The sequence below is a fragment of the Panthera uncia genome (genome assembly GCF_023721935.1).
Source record: "Panthera uncia isolate 11264 chromosome A3 unlocalized genomic scaffold, Puncia_PCG_1.0 HiC_scaffold_11, whole genome shotgun sequence".
In the NCBI taxonomy this organism is placed as follows: domain Eukaryota; kingdom Metazoa; phylum Chordata; class Mammalia; order Carnivora; family Felidae; genus Panthera; species Panthera uncia.
The window spans coordinates 71,334,493-71,355,695 of NW_026057578.1; the positions used below are offsets into that span (position 1 = coordinate 71,334,493).

A 21,203-nucleotide genomic window follows, 5' to 3' on the forward strand; every position below is an offset into this window, starting at 1 on the left:
CATAGTTGTCTCCTAAGTTGTGTCTTATAGGGACTTGGTTAAATAGATTATAGCATATCCATACTGTAGAAAATTGCTCAGCTATTGGAGATGATGATTTGGGCATGTGTTTACAGAAATAGGTGCTGAGTAAATAGGGGTAAACATATAGTGTGGAACATGAGGATCCAACATCTGTGTCCACTTTGAGCTCTTGGTTGTGGGTATTTGGCTCTCCATGAGGAGCCAGCATACCTGGCTTCCTCTGTTTTCTGTAGTGCCGGAGAAACTAGTCCTCTTTTGACCCAGAGAACGCATGTCCTTTCAAGGAAACCCTGAAGTTTCTGTGGGGAACCCTCTAGGGTTTTCTGAAAATAAGTAGGAGAAGAAGGAAGAGGAATGATGAATATCTTTCATTTAACAGATGCAGAAGCAGAATTTTACAACTGGGAAGTCCAGCCATAGCAGAGCTATGAATATGTTTGGTTTCTCCAGCCCGCGTGTAAGCCCACTTGAGTACCTTTCCTCTTCCCATGAGACTCGCTCCACCCTATAAGTTTTCTCTTTACCTCTTTATTGTTATGGCTGTTGGTGCTAGGACTTGACTTTTGTCCTACCGGAATTTACCTCTCCAGGGTTTCATCTTCCATCAAGTCCTTGTGGATTCGGATGTTGTATTGAACAAGGATTCAGTGTGTTACTGTTCTTAGGGTGATTGAACTTTCACAACTGCCTTTTTCTTAAAGGTGTAACTATTTCGGGAATTTGCAGAAATCGTAACACCTCCCCACCCAACCCCCCCACCTTCATGGCAGCTTACCATGAATCCTTCTCCAAGACATAGAACTTAAAGGCTGCCTTGATATCAAGAACTTTCTTATGTTACAGAAAGAACCTTCTGTGGTTCATTTTGAAAAATATCTGTAAATATTTTGAGAACTGAATTTTGGGAATGGCTACCCTCTGGCTGAACTCTGCTTACAAAATCCATAAATACAGGGTTTCAGTCTTTCACAGCAGGACAGGTGCAAGTGTGTGCCAGTGAGTTTACAGCCAGAGACCATTCTGCAAACATCCTGCCAAGAGAAGAGTTGAGAATAACAAGGGAAAAAAAACAGAGTTTCTGGTTGGCTTTCTTGTTGAAGACATTCATCAAGAGTCATGCTGCTGTCAACTTGCTTTTATGTATTTTTGCTTAAAGAGAAGGTGTTAGAGTCCCTATTGGAAAAACCCTTTGTGTTGTTTTATTAGGTTAGGTTAGGCCTGGAGATGGGACCTTAGGTCTGGAGCTAAACCGAAATCAAGGAGGCAGCAATAGAATTTTGCCGAAGAGCATAGATTGGTGCCTCCATTGGGGCTTTCTGCAGTGATGAAAGTATTCTCTGTTTGTGCTGTTCAATACTGTAGCCATGATCCACATGTGCATATGGCTAGGACTGAGGAGTTGAATTTTAAATTTTATTTAATTTTATTTAAATTTAAATAGCCACATGTGGCTTGTTGCAACCATACTGGATGGCATAGGATAGTAGACTCACAATCTGGACTACTTGGGTTCAAATCCCAACTCCACTAGCTTTGACCTTTGACCTGTGCCATAATTTTCTCATCCATAAAATACAAAAGATAATAGTCCCTACCTCATAAAGGTTATTTGAGGCTTAGGCCAGCACACACAGCTATGTATGTGTTAAATGATGCAAATATACCTACCTCTATAAAGTTAAAAATTAAAGCCCGATCCACATTGTATTTTCTTTCAAGAAGCTCCCAAGCATCAATGATCAGTGCAATTTTCTTAAAACCCTTTAAATACTATGGAGATGAGTGCTTACTTTTTGCCAAGTGCTATGCTGGGTGCTGGAGATAAACATTGTGGGACAAAAGAGACCTTGTTTTTATTCCTCATCCTAATGAAATAGGTACCGTTCTAGCAGAGTATTCTCATCTGATGGATATGGAACTTTAGAACGGGATAGGACTATAGAAGTGTATGGTGAATAAGTGTTTCGGTGTAGACTCAGAAACTTGCAGCGGCTGTGCCCGCTCCTGGCTGGCGAGTTGGGCTTTCAGCTCTCATCTTCTTACTGCTGACTCATGCTTCCCATTGCACCTGTGGGGCCAGGTGTGACCTGAGCCGCTCATTTCCTGCTTCATGAACCCGGATGTGAGGTTACTGTGTGTTCTCTTATGTAAAGGATTGATGTCTCAATTCTCAGATGATGATCCTTCTCCTATTTGGGATCTTATTTATAAGATAGTGGCAATATGATTTAGTAGTTTGGGGTTTGTTTTAATTTTTATTCTTAACGAAATAAAAGTCAAAACCCTTGTTGGTTGCTCCATTTTTTTTGGTTGGTTGTTTAACTTAACCGATTCATGAGATTGAAAAGTCTCTGCTGGACCATGTCATTGTCACTACATTGGTTTGTATAAACTTAAAAAAATAATAATATAAAGTCCCAACATTTATAAACTACTAAAAGTGAGAGGCTTTTGAACCATAATTGATTTGACAACAAGTGGACATATGAAGGCAGGTTGACTGTTGGTTTGCCTCTCGATTCGCTTTCAGCACTTGCTAAAAAGTAGAGGGAGGGGAAGAGAATGGACCGGTTTGCTTTACATACGAAAAGTATTAAAATGTCAGCCACTGACAGAAGAAAAATTGTTTAAAGTTAAGTCTCTAAATGATGTCCTAAAAACACAACATTTGTAATTATCTAATTAAACTAATAAAGGCTACAGGTAATAGAAGTAATATGGGGCATTTTCTGGCAGATAAACCTTTGGGAACATTCACATCTGCACATGATTATGAAGCCCTGTTGTTCCTTCACCTTCTCTTTTCCTTAGCCCACATTTCTCACTATGAACTAATAGTACATAACAATAAAACCCTGGACAGCAGCCAACACAGAGTTTGGCTAACTTTGAGAGTGTTTGTGAAAGTTGAAAAAGCAATGCAGCTGTTATACTGGGTACTTTCCAATGGAGAATATGTTTTCCAGATGAAAGAGCAAATAGTAATTTAAATGTAATCAGTATTTTTGGCATCTTGGTATTATAATTCTTTTGACTTTTTGTTATGTTAATTGTTCATTTCTTAGAATTTGTTTTGTACTTTTCTGTGGTCTATAATAGACTAAAAATGAGGGAATGAATGAATGTTTTAGCCAGTTGTTCTTTGTTTTAAAAGAAAACAAATGACAAGGAGTCTCATTTGTTAGCTAAAGACTTAAATAACCACAAAATTTTCGTTAAAGATGCTTTATTGTGAGACTCATGTTTCAGGCAGCAAGAGGGAAGAACATCTAAATCCCAAATACAGTGTCCAAATTTTAGAACTGACTGGAAACTTCCTAGAATATTCAAGCAGGCTGCAACATCAGTGTTTATCAGGTGTTCTCAGGACGGGGCTGGCTGGAGATGCCCCTTTCTCTGACAGACTTGCCTAACGCTGTGATGAGCTCACCTTTTTCCTCTCCATCCACCACCCTAAGTGGGGAGGAATGCAGATGATTTCCCTAGCGTTTGAGGCTTAGGAAGGCTTTTGTTTCCTTTAGGCGGGAAGGGCCTCTATTTGATCAGTAAATCTCAGCCCTTAGTTTTAAAGGTCCCGATGCCCACCCACATCTGAGCCTAATTAAGTCACAGAATTACCGTGAGGGATTGTGATGTGTGGCTGGAAACTGCTGTTCCAGTCTGGACCTCTCTCTTTACAGACGGGGAAACTGAGGCCCTGAACCTTGAGGTGACTTGTCCTAAGGCCCCTTCTGGGACTGACATAAACATGGGATAATTGGCTTCCGGAAGGGATGTCACAGTCTCTGATTCTGGATTTCTGGTGATCTCCTGGGCGTCTGGCCCCTATGGAGAGCCCAGCCAAGCTGCTACAGAGGGTAGGACCCCATTAAGGAGGATGAAGCGTTGATCAGCCTGTCCTTTCATCCAAGTAGAAACTGCCCTCTATTTCCCACTGGAGCTACCACATTCCTCAGTGAGAGGCATGATAAACTGCCTCAGGTTCTCTGTTTTGTTTTTTGTTTTGTTTTGTTCTGTTTTTTCCAGAAACAAATAGGTTTGCAATTAGCTAAAATGAGATGGCAGCTTCCAGACCAGTTGCTGTTTACCACGAAAGAGTCTTTGGTATAGCTGGTCATGTTTGCATATCTTAGAAGCCTCTTTCTCTATTACTATTCTCTAGGAAATAGTAGAGATTATTTAGGCAGTGTTCTGGATAACTGACAATTCCTAATGCTACCTGTATCCATTAAGGGTAGTTTAAAGCAATTAAGTGCTAACCTGGCTGGACAGTAAGGTACAGGTCTGCAGCATCAAAGAGAGGGATTGGACCCCTGGACTCTGAATTGGTCTATGACTTTTTGTGTTGGAGGCTTTGTCTAAAAATGCTCTCTTTACCTGCCTACTTCTGCTGGCCACTTGGTCAGGTCTGTGCACAGTGGAGGGTGGTAACCTGGCTTGCCCCCTGGCCCAGCACAGGGCACCTGTGGCGCAGCCTACGTGGGAGATGAAGCTTCTGAAGAGAGGAGAGTACAACGGAGGGGCTGGGGAGTTGTGAGACAAGAGGAAGCTGAGATATGGAGTGACTTTTGTGCATAGAGACTTTTGAGAAAAATTTGATCACATTTTTGGTTAAGTGTTTACAGCTCCCTGAAAATTTGTGCTGCAGGTGATCATTAGCATATTTTGGAATGTTTGATTGAAAACCACTTGCATTTTAAAGCAAGACTGGATTAAAGGGCTTTGGTTCATTTCCAGACCTGCTGTTGATTGTTGTAACATGACAGCATCCATTTCCAAATGTAAAACTTGGAGAAATGAAGAAAATAAAAATGCATTTTTCTTTCAGGACATGAATCAGAAAATTCATTCATCTCTTATCTAAAAGACACTCACCGGCCTCTGAAATACCCCCCTCCTCTCCATGAGAGACAGTAGCTGTGATGGGCAAGCTGGTGGTTTTCTGCTTTTTAGCCCTGAAGGCCTCACCTCTGCTATCATCTGGAAGCTGATGGTGAAGGTTTGTTATTCTTGTCAGGAGCAGGTTCCAGAGACCTAAGGAATGTAGACAGTAATGGACAGCTGGCATCAATTTAGCGCTGTGGGATGGTCAGGCTGATAGAATGGTCTAGCTGTACCTGCCTGCCCCTCCTCCATGAGGAGTTGGTTTACATCAGAGAGGGCTGCTCCTGACGTTGCTATTTCTGGCAACAGAGGCATGGCAGAGATGCAAGATCCCTCCTGCTATTTAGAGGAAATGAAATAAATATTCACTTCAGAGAATACCTTTTGGGTCTGGGACTTGTATGCATGCAGGCTCCCAGCCTGCTTTTTCTGCAAAGTTCTGTACATAAAGATTAATGGACTTAGTCTGAAGTCAGACAGAAATGTGTTAATGAAAAATCTATCTCATTGCAAAACCAAAGGTAAACTCATGCTTTGCTGTGTGTGTGTGTGTGTGTGTGTGTGTGTGTGTGTGTGTGTTTTCTTCTTGGAATGTACACTGAAAGCAAGGGGGAGGGTCTCCTCCTTCTTCATTTGTAAAGCCTGTGGAGCTGGCTAGCAGGAACTTTCTGGAACTTCTTGAGGGAGGTTCCTAGAGTGTGTGGGAGTGGTGAGCAGTCTCATTGAAGAGGACCAATGCTGATTGGCTTTGTCCTCATTAGGAATGAAGAGAGACCTCTGCACAGACTCCTGAGCTAGTACGTCAGCCAGCTCATCTCAAGGAGAATGCACTTGATGTCACTGCCGTGTTCCCTCTGTGGTCATGAGGCAAGAGGAACACTGATACTCCCTGGCTGTGTAGCTGGCATATTTCCTGGCACAGTAGTCACTCTAGATTTTACACGGAGAGGGGTTTTAACAGTGGGGTATGTTTTAGTCTTCTGGTCAGCGATTGCTAAGTTAAAAAAATCTTCTTGCCCTGTAGAGCATACTTTACTGAGCTGATTAATTAAAAAACAAAAAGGCATTTTTGGATCCTGGTCAACCAGTCTCACCTGCCCCCAAGACTGGAGTCTCCATTCTGATGTCTTATACTCCATTTCTTTGCATGCTCCATTTGAAGATAGAAGGATCTCATGGGAACTTGGCTAGTTTTTAGTAGACTGTGTAAACCATTGGCTGCCTTCCATAATGTGAGGGGTCTCTGCCCACCTGCTTAGTGCCTTTGCAGTCAGAGCAAACTAAGCAGATCAATACCCTCCCTGTTGTCTTCCAGTGAGGCAAGATGTGTTTTAAAGAAATCTCTGACACTGGCTGCCTACTCCTTCCCCCTGGAGGGTCTGAGGGATTTAGCAGAATTTAAAAGTATCCAAGGCTTACAGGCAAGAAATCTCCATAAGTATGGCAATGACCACTCTTGTAAGTCACCATTTTGATCCTTGCTCTCACAAACAGGTGTCTCATTCCTAGTCTTTGAACATATCAACCCTTTTTGAGCAAAATGGCAGTATCAAAAACACACGTACATCACCAGAAAGCAAAACCAGCCAACTTCTGGCAGAAAAGCTGCTAAATGACTAATTCTTCAGCTGAGTATGATTACAGTGAAGTTTTCCCACACTTTCTTAATGCTTCCAAATGTATTCACTTTTTTCAGAAATGTTATGGTGCAGTCGTGATCTGCCTCTAGAAAACGGGTGAGAAAAGGACACATCTAGGAACTGCATTTAAAACAGCCATAGCAAAACCAGTTCTCTAGCTGATTTGGTACCTTGGTTATTTGATCTGGTTTGTCACCCTCGTTATGTCAGGACTTAGCTGGAAAATGACCAATTCTGGATACTGGATATGTGTCCATTGACTTTTAAGTACAGTAGGTGGGACTGATGAATTTAAAATCTGATCAGGGGGATCACAGAGTAATTTTCTTAAGGAATCCATTTGAAATGCAGCACCCTTCTCCCAAAACTGAAGAAGCAAAGAGAGGTTTTCATTTAAGCAGTATAAACAGAGGGTTTATGAAGCACAAGCTGTTTTATATTCTGACATTCTGACTTTATTAAATAAAAACTTTTATACATATATTTAGGTATCAGGAATGTCTCTACATTTTGCAAAGAACCGTCCCAGACTCAATAATATGCTTTGGGTCACAGAGATGTTATGCCAGCATAGGCAGTATTTTCTAATTAAATAAAGGTTTTTTTTAATGAACATAGGTTTTACTTGGTACATTATGGTATTAATAAAAGTATAAAGTTGCCTAATAAAATAATTGTTTTGATAAATATTTTCAGTGGTGCACTTTAATGTTTTCATCAAAATGACTAAGCCTGGGTGGCTTAGTCAATTGAGCATCCAACTCTTGATTTCAGCCCAGGTCATGAACCCAGGGTCATGGGATCTAGCCCCTCATCAGGCTCTGCATTGACTATGGAGCCTGCTTGGTATTCTCTCTTGCTCTTCTCTCTCTCTCTCTCTCTCTCTCTCTCTCTCTCTTCCCACTGCCTCTCTTCCCTTCTCACACTCTCTCTTAAAAAAAAAAAAAAAGTAAAAACCAGTTTCAAAACTGTTTGCCACTTTTTTTTTTCTACTGGGGTTGTGCAACTCAATGAAAATATTTATAAATGTTTGCAGAAGAATACTTTTGTTTTAAAGAGAATGCAAATACTTTCCTTATATGGAAACACAAAGAATGGCTATAATTAAGGTAAGAGAGATCATGTTAAAAATAGGAATGGAAAAGTCATTCTCTTGAAATATCCTTTAAGCCCCATCCAAGAGAGAGTATCGTGCATACCTTGGGAACTAAGTTTTGAGTACTGTACTATTACTACAGTGTACTGGTTGTAAGAATGGTAAATACTTTGTGGTTAACCAAATCCTAGGGGCCTGCTGGTTGGAAGGGATCTTAGCATTCATGTAGCCCAGCTTCCCACACAGTACTTGGTTTCCTCTGTAGCTTCCCTGTCATATGGTACTTCCCCCACCCTGTGTGAACTGCTGGTGATAAGGTGAGCTCCCTGCTCTCTGGCCAACCCTCTGCATTTTTTGGAGAGCTCTAGTTGTTAGAAAGTGCCTTCTAACCCTGAGTCACTATGAATTTGTTGCTCCCTGTCTGCCAAGGAGTTTGTGCCAGTGCCCACATGAGAGCTCCTGAAGCTCTTCTTAAGGGTAGATGCCGAATGTCCCTCTAAGACTTGTTCCCCTGTGAGGTCCTGGCTCCTGGGCCTGGACTTCCAGGTGTCTTCCAACCTGGCTACCCACTTCTCAGCACTCTAGAGTTGGTCAGTGCCCTGGGGTGATGACTTCATTTCTAACAACCAAGCCACCCATGTTTGTACTGTCTTTTGCTGGCACTTCATGTTGAGCTTACCACATTTTCTAAAAATCTTTTTTTTAAGTTTAATTATTTATTTGAGAGAGAGAGAGAGCATGCGCCTGAGTGCACAAGTGGGGGAGGGCAGAGAGAAGGAGGGACAGAATCTGAATCACAACAGAATCCACGCCATCAGTGCAGAGCCCGATGTGGGGCTGGAACTCATGAACTGTGAGATTATGACCTGAGCCGAAACCAAGAGTCGGACCCTCAACCGACTGCACCACCCAGGTGCCCCTGAGCTTGCCACATTTTCTTTGGAGTGCTGTCAGTTTTCACCTCTTCCAACTTTGGGTACTTAAAATGGAGTACCGATTGTGTTTTTGAACAGTTTTGAGTCTCTTCTTTGTCCGATGTCCTTCACTGTGCTAAGTATACTTTCTGAGGTTTCTAGGTATACTTTCTGTCTGGGCCCTGGGTTATGGACCTGACCCACCACACTTTTCATCTTTGACTTGGCACCCTTTGACTATGGCTCTTCAGCTGACAATGCAGTTTTTACTGAGGAAATTAACCTCTGTAATTTAAAGTTGAAGTTGTCATTTGAAGTTTTTCTTCTTGGTCAGTCAGGGACGTTAAAAGTTTTAATGTAAATATAGTAAAATTATGCAGATAATTCTTGATCATTTAGGAGTTTATTCAGGTTTTGTTTGAGTTTTTCTTTCATTTGAAAAAATTTACCATTCAATACATGGACATTTTTTTTTTCTTGATACAGCAGATTTCATAGGGAAAGTGCTTATACTCGTGGAAGGTGAAAAAAATTTTTTAAGTTTATTTATTAAATGTTTATTATCTGCTATGTGCTAGGTATTATATCTACGGATACATTGATGAAAAAGAGAGAAATGCCCAACTCATGGAGAGTATAGTATAGAAGGTGAGATAGTTATTTAACAAATAATTACACATGTAATTACTTAAACGCTATAGGTATGTGCCATGAGGAAAAGATACCAACAAGAGCATATAATAGGAGGCCATGGGTTGGGACTGGGAGCTTCAGAAGAGCCTTCCTAGAGAAAGTAATGTTTAGGCCGACCTGGTTCTGTTGTCCCAGTCTTTAAAATCACGAGTTACTGAGAGATAGTAGCTCTGTTGATAATGAGATTAGTAAGCTTCCCTTAATTAGAGGAATCTTTTCGAATCGGCATTAGCGTTTGATGGCAGGAAAGACAGCGTCAGAGTTCACTCAGACATCCCTAAATATCCAGCCACCCCCTGATTTTCTGCCCCCTGATTTTCTCTCTGCACAGGATCATAGAATGCTAACAGGATTTATTGCCTCCAGTTCTCTAATTTACCCTACCATCCTGTTCATTCTTCACTCTGTTGCTGAGTTTGGCAAAAGAAGTAACTAACGTATTTGAAAGCATTTGGAAGCAGGAAAAACAAAGTGCATGTTATGTTGTAGGTATTTTGGGAAGTAGAAAACTGGTTTATTAATAACATATTTCAAGGAGATAAAAGTCTAGGCTTGATTTTGTTCAGGCGAGGAGTTCAAAAATGCAGTTTCCAAAATCATATCAATAGGGAGCTTTTAAAGGGAATGCTCTGGATGCTCTAGTTCTTGTTCTTTTAAGCCTATTTTCTGCTGTTGGGGGGAACAAGGAAAGTTGCTGGTTTCCTTTGCTCTTGAACCTGATTAAGGACTTCACCAGCTGAGACCTTATTTTCATTTTGAAGTGATTTGAGCAATAGCAAATTTGAATTGCAGGCCCATGCCCCTGTAGCTTTGGGTAGGCCATGCTTTAATCTTGGCCTTTGTGAGAAGTTTGGTGTGGGGTGCTGAGCTGACTCAGTCGGTCAGGTTAGGGTCTGGCCCTGTGGTAGATGTACTTGTGTTTGGTCTCCTATGATGAAATGCATGCTCTTAGTTATATATCAGAGAGTTTCTCTGTCATTCTGAACTTGAGGGAACATTTCAAACACTGTGACTCCTTTTTCTCATATATCAACGTTTAAATATCCTAGAAATCCAAAATGGATCTCCACATTTACTTTAACTGACCTTTGTTACCAAGGTTGATACCGAGCTCCTTTGGAATCAAGCTTTTGAAAGTAATGTGCAGAATTCTAATGGAGTTCAGCCTGTATTAATTGTTAAACGTTGTTATTTTTTTTAAAGTTTTTCAAATTGATCAGTTCTAAACAAATTTTAGTAATAGAGGTTTGATCATATTAAAACGGCAATTATTTGAATGTTATTTTCTGAAATTAATGTCAATTCTCCTTTTCAAGTATCATAGCCCAACCTTTACTCATTTTGTTCATATGAAAGGTTACAGATTTCTAAGTAGCTTTGGGAAACATTCACCAGGCATACATAGGGGAAAGGCTTGTTGCCAAAGTATTAACCTGAGCAACGAAAATTGTTTGAACTTCTCTCTGAGAAAACTTAACTAGAGATATTTAAACCTTTGGAAATTTGGGTATTAGACAAGCCTAGGGTTTTGGTCATTTTGCAAAGGGAAATTATTCTTAAAACATTACGTATTAAGATACATGTATTTATTTATCCCAAATGAGATTGTGAAATTAGTGATTGCTCCATTCCTATTCAAATATGATCTGTCTTATTTTGTAACATTTGAAAGCAAACTTCTCGTAAAAACTGTTCCTTTTCTAAATGAAACTGAGTGAAGAGAAGATTCTCACATATGTAACAATGAGAATTTTATTGGGATCCAAGATACATATGATTTAGGCAGAAAAAAGCATTGTGTTTCAGAATTGCTCTGGAGTTAACACTGCTCCTGGCACCTGCCATTTTAATTCATAATTGTTTTTGAGCACCTGCTGTGGCTTAAGTCTGATGCTGGTGTTGGCGGTATAAAAATAAGCAGAACAGAGAGGATCCTGGCCCTCGTGGAGCTTAGGGTATGTGTGCCTCATTCATCATTTCCCATAGTGTTGTTTTTCATTGCCATTTTATATATTTCCTTCATTTGATCACTATTCCAGGAAATAGAGGTACTCATTTTCGCTTGATAGATTTGCAGAGGATTTTGGCAATGGGCTACTCTAGAAGGAAAACTGCTTTCCAAATAGAAAGCACATTACTGCTCCTCTATTGTTCCGGTTAGGCGCACATGATACTGACTTAGGAAATTTCTCAAATAAGGCAGTGAAATGCCAAACTTACTGAAATTCAGGATCAGCACTTTGGCAGCAGTGCCATTAGGCCTATATTCTAATGTAATTTAAAACTGTCTGGGAATAAGAGTAAGACCAAAATAGTTACTTCTAATGGCTCAGAAATCCCACACTGGCTATCATATCAGATCGTGGTGTTAGGTCTGCATTCATTGAGTTAATGATTTCAGTTTTAATTGCTTCTCTCTGTAAGGAGACAAAAAGAAGTTTGGTCTTTAGCTGCCGATAAAGATAGCCATATGTTTAGTAGAAATTATTGTATTATTTTTTTTGTTTGATTCAAGTTAAGTGATTTTGAGGCATATTAGGTAGACATTGCAAAAGCTTTCTTTCTAAATAAAAAATCTTTTGTTTTCAAAATAAAAAATCTTAGTCTAGATCTGTTTTCAAAATAAAGCTAGTCTAAAAAAACTTTCAGGGCTTGCAGATTTATATTTAGAATTGGGTGATATCATAGGCAGAGAAAATAAATTAGGTACTTTGTTTAAAAATTTCATTTACAAATAGTAAAAGAGGATAAATTTCTATTCAGTGTATTAAGAATTTTCCTTTCATTTAAAACGGTCAAATAATAATTCTGTTTATAATTCCACTGGTTTTTGTGCAGCTTACCCTATAAAATAGAGGAAGGTCACAGCAATGCCTTGTTTCCACCCCCTACATTATACTCCTCCTTGTTGTAGAAATCTGTTCTTGGTCATTGTGTAATGTAAATTGTTAAGCCATAGTGATGGATTTTTTAAATAGATTGCTTTAAGATAAAATGAATTATGGTCAATGTATTGTTTGCTAGTGAAATGTTTTAAAATAATTAATTTCCTTTACAATAAGGAAAGGAAATTTCCTCCTCCAAATAGTAGAGCCTGGCTTCACGTGCCCATGTTAAAAAATAAAATTTGTTCCTAGGACTTTGTTCGTAAAACTAAGCATCAGCCTTTTGGGGGCATCTTTTACTTGTGTAGGAAAGAGATTATTTCTAAATATTGGAAATGAAGTCCCTTTGAGCTGCTATAAAAAAAAAAATACCATAGATAAACACAGACATTTATTTCTCATGGTTGTGGAGCCTGGAAGGTCCAAGATCAGGGTGCTGGCAGATTTGGTGTCTGATGAGGACCCACTTCCTAGTTTATAGATGGCTATCACATTTCTGTAACCTCTCCTGGAAGAATGAGTGAGGTTACACTCTGTGTCTGTTCTATAATCACCTCCCTCAAACCCCACCTCCCAGTACACCATATTGGGCATTACAATTTAATGTGAATTGTTAGGGGGACACATTCAGTCTATAGCAGAAGGTTTGTAATAGGTGCTTTTTACTCTTAGAATGTTGTAGGGAGAAGGTGGCTTAACCATCATCATTTCTCTAAAGCACATACATTAGTGTTTGGGAAGAGTAGCCCACTGTGAATTTTTATATCAGAAACATGATGAATAGGACCTTTGGTATATGAAATTCTAATCCTTTCTACAAAAAAAAAAAATTGTTCTTCGTCTTCCTGTCTTCTGTGGCTGCCTTCAGGTCTTCATTTACGTAAAAGTGATACATGTTTTCTCTTAGCTTGGATGGTGCTTTTTAACCTTTTTTTCATTATTCCTGTTCTCTACCAGGAGTCTTTTAGACATTTTTCCCCCTAATCTTCCATCCATGAAATTTTAATACTACAAATACTCCATATCTCTGTACTTAACATTGGAAAGAGTATTTTCCCCCCATTCCCAAAATGAATTTTCACTCTTTGGGAGGAATATCACCTCCATTGAGAATGCACAATTTTGGAGGCCCATTTAGGTCACTTGCTGCCTTAAGCAGTAATTAGACTTTGAAGAGGGCTAATCTATTTCCTAATTTATTTAAGAACCTTGAGTCCATTAGATTTTTTTTTTATATAGACCACTATTAAAGGTTTGTGCTTCAAAATGTTGGCTAAGTTATTCATTTAAAACATGGGCTATGGAGTCCTATATACTGGGTTCAGATCCCCTTGGCTTCTTCTTTTCCTTGCTCTGCTACCTGGAGCAAAGCCTTAGTTTATTCATAGGGCTCATAGGGGTGCCTGGCTGGCTCAATCAGTAGAGCATGCAACTCTTGATCTTGGGGTTGTGAGTTCAAGCCCCATGTTGGGTGTAGAGATTACTTTTAAAAAAATAAATAAATAATAAAGTAGGACTAATAATGATATCTTCCTCAAAGGTTTCCTGGGCCCAAAAATAAATAAAAAAAATAAAAAGCTCTTTAAAGGTTTCCTGGGAAGGACTGAATGAAAAAGTAAGTAAAACACTATGCTCACATAAAGTAAGCCAGCATGAAAATTAAGCTATTTTAAGTATTATTAGCATTTTCTTTGGTTGTTAAACTCGTCAGCTCTCTGCATTTTAAAAATTAGATTGAGTTATGGCTCAGGATTCAGGGGTGACAAAGATACTATAGATGTTGGGCTCACAGCTGTGACATGGTCCAGTTGTTTAACTCTTTGGGCCCCAGTTCCCCATTTCTTTAATTAAGATAGAAAACAAGTTGGTTGAAATGTCATATATGGCTGTAATCCTAATAAACATAAATGGATTATATTTGTCCACAAAGTGACAGAAACTCTTTGATTAGATTTTAAAAATAAGAGGCTTAAAAAAAATTTAAAAAAAAAAAGGGGGGGGGGCGCCTGGGTGGCACAGTCGGTTGAGTGTCCGACGTCAGCTCAGGTCATGATCTCACGGTCCGTGTGTTCGAGCCCCGCGTCAGGCTCTGTGCTGACAGCTCAGAGCCTGGAGCCTGCTTCGGATTCTGTGTCTCCCTCTCTCTCTACCCCTCCCCTGCTCATACTCTGTTTCTCTCTCTCAAAAATGAATAAACTTAAAAAAATTAAAAAAAAAAAAGAAAATAGGCATAACTAAAACCTAAAACAAAATGACTATAGAAGGTAAGAGTGGAATGGAAAAAATATACCAGGTAAATATTACTATCAAAGAAGTAGAGTTAATGTGTGACTAGGGAGAAAATGGACTACTTCCATGTTATTAGCCCACCAAGAAGACAAAATAGATATGATTTGTATTTATATGTATCCAGGGAATTATAAGGAAAATCTGATAAATCCACTCACAGTGGAAGATTTTAACCTATTCTGTCACTGATAAATAAAACAGACAGAAGTTAGTATAGAGTATTTGAAGACCACCTTTGTTAATGACGGGTAGTTATTAAACAGGTATCTGAGCATACCTCCCTCTCAAAATGGCCTGATTCTATGAATTGTTTGTTTGTATAACTGAATCATGCTTTTTGTATAGTTGGTGTATTCCTGTAAAGCAGCAAGTAAACTGGTCATTTTATTTATTTTTATTTTTTTATTTTATATTTTATTTTTAAAAATTTACATCCAAATTAGCATATAGTGCAACAATGATTTCAGGAGTAGATTCCTTAGTGCCCCTTACCCATTTAGCCCATCCCCCCTCCCACAACTCCTCCAGTAACCCTCAGTTTGTTCTCCATGTTTATGAGTCTCTTCTGTTTTGTCCTTCTCCCTGTTTTTATATTATTTTTATTTCCCTTCCCTTATGTTTGTCTGTTTTGTCTCTTAGGGTCCTCATATGAGTGAAGTCATATGATTTTTGTCTTTCTCTGACTAATTTCACTTAGCATAATACCCTCCAGTTCCATCCACATATTTGCAAATGGCAAGATTTCATTCTTTTTGATTGCTGAGTAATACTCCATTGTGTGTGTGTGTGTGTGTGTGTGTGTGTGTGTGTGTGTATACACACACACACACACACACACACACACACACACATACACATACCACATCTTCCTAATCCATTCATCCATCAGTGGACATTTGGGCTCTTTTCATACTTTGGCTATTGTTGATAGTGCTGCTATAAACATGGGGGTGCATGTGTCTCTTCAAAACAGCACACCTGTATCCTGTGGATAAATGCCTAGTAGTGCAATTGCTGGGTCTTAGGGTAGTTCTATTTTTAGTTTTTTGAGGAACCTCCATACTGTTTTCCAGAGTGGCTGCACCAGCTTGCATTCCCAAAACTGGTCATTTTAAAAGTGAATGATACTGGGGCGGCTGGCTGGCTCAGTTGGTAGAGCATGACTCTTGATCTCAAGGTTATGAGTTCAAGCCCAATGTTGGGCATAGAGCTTATTTAAAAAAAAAAAAAGGAAATGAATGATACTTCTATAAAGGACTGGAACTGGGTATGTGACTTTGTTAGCTATCACACTGTAACTTATCATTTATGTCTTAGTTTTGTGAGCAGAGAACTCTGAATACTTAAGATGATGTCTTGGGCCTTATTGTGAAATTAACTCCATGAACCTGAATAACAATAGGTTAGCTGGGTTTATCCTTCACTTTGGTTCTAGATGTGGTTTCTTGCAGATACTCCTTTTTTGTTGGCTGTTTTATTCATGCTGCAGAATGACTCAATGGGCACATTGCAAACAGGGTGTGACTGCCTTACTTCCTGTGGATGTTTTATAGTTGAGAGGATGGAGGCAGAACTCTCCTGGGTCTCTTCCTGGAAATTGTCAGACACACAGTTTTGTCTCTTCAAAGTACCTGAGCAGAATTGTTTTTAAAGATAGCATACCAGAAATCCATTGTATGCTTTGTCAACTCTTTTAGGAGTAAAGTGGGAGGGTTTTTAGTGTTTGCAGAACATTTGAGTCTGTGGATTCTGCCAAAATAATTGTTAGCATATGGTTTTCATCTTCAAAAAGAATTGGCAACTGTTAGTTACCTTTTTTCATTTTCATTTAATTTATTAGAGCATTTAATATAAAATTGGGCATTAAAGGGGCACCTGGGTGGCTCATTCCCCTGATCATCCAACTCTTGATTTCGGCTCAGGTCATGATCCCAGGGTCATGGGATCAAGCCCCACATTGAAGCTCAGCATGGAGCCTACTTAAGATTCTCTTTCCTCTCCCTCTGCCCTTCTCTTTCTTTCTCTCTCTCTCTCTCTCTGTCTCTCTCTCTCTCTCTGTCTCTCTCTCTCAAATAAAATTTTAAAAATTGAGTATTAAGGAGGGGTGTGTGTGTGTGTGTGTATGTATGTGTATGTGTTACCAGTGAAAATCCCACTTATTCTCTACTTGTTACTTTGTAAAATCTGATAGTTCAGACAAAAAATAAATTCTTTTAGTGGGTAAAAACTAAATTAAAAAGGGAAACATAAATTTCAAAATGTACATGGGGAAGTACCTTATTAAATCTGTTCATGTTTATTAACAGCCTAGTCTAAAATTGTGACTTCCTTAAAAGCAGAATGCCTAGAAGATCTGTATAGCTCAGAATAGTATGTATTTTGGCCTTTGTGACTGATGAGATGGTACTAGCATGGCAGCTTGAATTGACATTGCCTCTGTCAAGAAGGTGACATCTGCCTCACCTTCCAGACCTCCTTCTACCAGTCTCCCACCCACCCAGCCAGCCACAAATAAATAATTAGCAAGCACTTAATGTTTCCACGCACTCACTAAGAGTTGAGAAGATATAAGGGACAGTAAGATGGGAACGTGACCTTGAGAGCCTATGGCCTATTAACAGTAAGTAACTAGAAGTTTTGTAATTTTGAAACAGTCTTATAATGGTATGGTAAGTGATATGTCAGTGGTGTATAAGGTGTCTGGGAGCACCCTCCCAGGCTTATGCAGGCTTATCTAAGGTGGTCTTAATTCAGACGAGGGGCTAATGGTGGTAACTGATAAGAGATAGCTTCGTGGATGAAGTGATACCTAAGCTAGGATTTGTGGGAAGAGGAGAAAGCTGTTTCCAGGTAGCCTGTTGGTAAGTCAAGAGCTTGACTTTTTTTCTCAGGAGCTACAAGAGCTTAGAACAGTAATATTGAAACCAGGCTGGAGAGCTGGTCAGAGCTCCCTCATGAAGAGTCACATTTCTCTTCAGAGGTTCCTGGGCATTATTTGAAGGGGTGAACATTGGTGGGTTTAGTCACAGGAATGAAATGATTGGACTTACATTTGAGAAAGTTCCCTCTGGTGGCAATGTAGGGGAAAGGGTTAGGGGTTAAAATTGGAGGTGAGTTGCTGGAAAAAGAGGAAACTGTTGCTTAAGCTAACTCTTGGGATTTTCAGGGGGTACCAGCAGCCTTGGGGGCTGAAGATGGGAGGAGAGGGGGAGATGGGGACTGCAAGGTGAGGTACCTGGAAGAAAGGAAGGTGCCATTTAGTGAGGGAGTGATGGAAGGGAAACAGGGTCTGCAGGAAGGAACTAGGGGTTTAGTTTTAGACACTGACCTGGTGATCTTTAGCACTTAGCTGTCCAGGGAGCAGCAGTCAACATAGGGAAGGAGCCAAAGCTTGGGGAGTGGGTAACATCACCAAGGGAGATTTTGTACAGTAACAGAAGAGGGCAGTAGAAGGAAACTTGGAGATAACCATAAGAAACAAAAACCTGTACATTTATCTAATACCTGTGTCACATGGAAAACAGATTTGGCATCTCGGAAAGTTAACAGATATGGTATTTTCCTTCTGGGCTTTGAGAGATGCTGACTTACAGAATTTTAATCAATAAAGAGGTGAACTAATAGAATACTACTAAAACTTGGAATGGTAATGTTCTGGATTTTTTCTTGATGGTTGTGACCTTATAGTGGTATATGCAAGAGCTGTAGGAACCTCTTTGCCTTCTAGATCTAGATCTAGATCTAAACTGGTCTGCCAGTTTAAAGAAATAAAATTATTGTCTTCTTATTGAAGCAGAAAATGATGAGCTTTTGGAATTTTTTTTGTATCTTTTGGAAAATACCAGTTCATAGGATGTAGGGTTACAGAAGAGTAACGTTGTTGAGAAGTCTCGACATTTTCTTATATATTCCTTGTTGTCTCTCTCTCTCTCTCTCTCTCTCTCTCTCTCTCTCTCTCTTTCTCTCTCTCTCTCTCTCTCTCATGGCTGGGAAAGTGGGTATGTACTTTTACCCATCTTCCCAAACCTAGCTACAAAAACATGGGTATTACTTATTGCACCCAGTATATTATTGATTTTTATTCATTTGAGGATTATTTAATGAGTTCCTGCTGTGGTGATCAAGTGAGAATCCAGGCCCTTACTTGAGCCCATAGCGGCAGGGAGGAACCTTTTCTGGGAGGGGAGAGTGTCTTGTTTCATGCCAACCTTATATAGCCATCTCAGGCTTTCCAAATGGTGGACCCACTAGGCAGAGTTCCAAGATGGCCAGCTCTCCTTTCTTCTCTCCTCCTAATCTCCCCACAGCCATTTAAGAAATACAGATTACTTCACTGGCTGTGGGGTCACATGGCTGATAGCACCTTAGGAAAATCTAGCCCTTTATAGATAACCTACTAGAGACACCTCCACTGGCACTTGTTGAAATAGGCTGGGGGATAATAATGTTTATAGTGTGCTGAGCTTTCTGGAATCCACATGTCATGGGCATACTCATCCACATCTTTCCTTGACTCTGACTTTCCCTTTATCCTCAGGTTACTCTGTTGTTGTTTTTGAAAACCTAGAAACACCCTTTTACTGTGGCCCTTTGGGGTTTGGGATGTTTCATTTTAACATTGCCCTGGTGCAGGGGGCGGGGGGAGGGGGAAGCTTCCATCTTCCATCATTATGAAAAATCAGCTGTTTGATAAAGATATTATCTTAGGACAGATGGAAAATGTTAAAGAAAAAAGTGATCCTGATGTCCAAGTTCTTAGACACTCAAGTGAACCAATTGAAAAAAAAAGAATTAAGTGATAGCATCAATATTTCTTTTGTACACAGACTAGTAGGAGCTTTTGCTTCCCACATTGCTTTGTCTTAAGGGAAAATTACGTTATTAAAGAACACCATTAAAGAAGAATTTTTAGGACAAGACGTACTTATGTGCTTTGAATGACTTATTTAAAGCTTAGAGGAGGATTAACGCTTGTTGAGAAATTTCTGGAAAGCAGTCGCTGAATTTGGGATAAGTCATTGGTAGGAAGAGGGTTGCATAGGGGAAAGGATTGCAGTTGGGCTTACTCAGGAGTCAGGTGTGGTGGGATGGAGCACAGGTTGTTAGCTGCCCTAGAGGCCGTGGTGTGGCTTGTTCTCATTGGTCAGCAGGTGGCACCAAATAGCCAGCACAAATCTGGAGAGGTATGTAGTGTTTAGATTTCACCATGGGTTGGGTTGAATTGCACTTTCTCTGCTTTCACAAATTTGTAATTCATAGCACTTTCACATTTTTCCCCCATAGAGATGGCATCCTCCAAGGCTGAATTTTACGAAAGTCTTTGGTATTAACATAGTTATGAAAATTAACCATCTTCCAAGGTCAAATGGTACATGACATTATTGATTTTTTTTAAGGGGTTTATGACTCAATGTGAAAAGCAACAAACAGTAAGATCAATAGAATATACTTATTGGCTTAATTTTCTATAATTTTTTTTATGTTTTTATAAAACGTGGTTAAATATGTTGCTAATGTAAGTCTTAAAATTACTGATAAGTTTATATTGTTGGAATTGATTATGTCTACCTGATGGGAATCCAGGATTTTACTCCCATCCAAATGTTTGTGTTTGAGCAAAGATGGGTCATTATTTGGGTCATTGAGCTCTTCATTTCCTCCCAACAAGCTATCCTGCTTCTCAACATAAAGTCTCTCCTTTGCCTGGGATGCTGTTGCTCCTGATCTGGGCATGACTCGTTCCTTTTTGACACTGAGATCTCATTTTAAATACTGACTCAGAGAGGACTTTCCTGACCACCAAATCTCAAGTAGTCTCAAAATTTTCTCTCTCTCTCTTTTTAAGGTTTATTCATTCATTTTTGAGGGGAGGGGGCAGGGGCATTGTGCCGAGAGAGAGGGAGAGAGAGAATCCCAAGCAGACATGGGGCTTGAACTCACAAACCTTGAGTTCATGACCTGAGCCAAAATCAAGAGTCAGACTGTTAACTGACTGAGCCACACAGGCACCCCTCTCTTTCTTTTTTAAATTGAGATATAAGTGATGTATAATATTATATAAGTTGAAGGTATACAACATGTTGACTTGATATATATGTGTATTGCAACATGATCACCACTGTAGCATTAGCTAACATCTCTGTCACGTGATATAATTACCGTGTGTGTGTGTGTGTGTGATGTGAATAATAAGATCTAGTCTCTTAGCAACTTTGAGGTTTATAATACAGTGTGGTTGATCATTGACTGTGTTGTATCACTCCACTTTTCATTTTTTTTTCAACTATTTTGCCTTGTGTGCTTTTTGTTCAGCTCCTCCTATGCCATATGCTTCACTAGAGCTGAGTCCTTATCTTTTTTTAAATTTTTTTTAATGTTTATTTATTTTTGAGACAGAGAGAGATAGAGCATGAGTGGGGAGAGACAGAGAGAGGGGGAGGGAGACACAGAATCTGAAGCAGGCTCCAGGCTCTGAGCCGTCAGCACAGAACCCAATGTGGGGCTTGAACTCACGCACCGCAAGATCATGACCTGAGCTGAAGTCAGAGGCTCAACTGACTGAGCCACCCAGGTGCCCTGAACTGAGTCCTTATCTTGTTTACTGTTATCCCTAGCATCTGAAACAGTGCTGAGCACGTAGTAAGTCCTAAGTACATTCTAGTTCAGTGGATGAATCATAGTTGTATTGAAGAGAGAAGAAGCTATATAAGCTGAATGTATTTCTCATTATTATCTGAGGGTATTTTGATAAAGTGAAGACAGCAGTGGACCAAAAGTT

General features: G+C 39.6%; 1 protein-coding gene across 3 annotated transcripts in view; it reads left to right on the forward strand.

Annotated features, from left to right (window-relative positions):
- The window catches only part of SPTBN1 (spectrin beta, non-erythrocytic 1), a 199,180-nt gene that overhangs the window by 33,216 nt on the left and 144,761 nt on the right, over positions 1–21,203 (forward strand). The window lies entirely within an intron of this gene.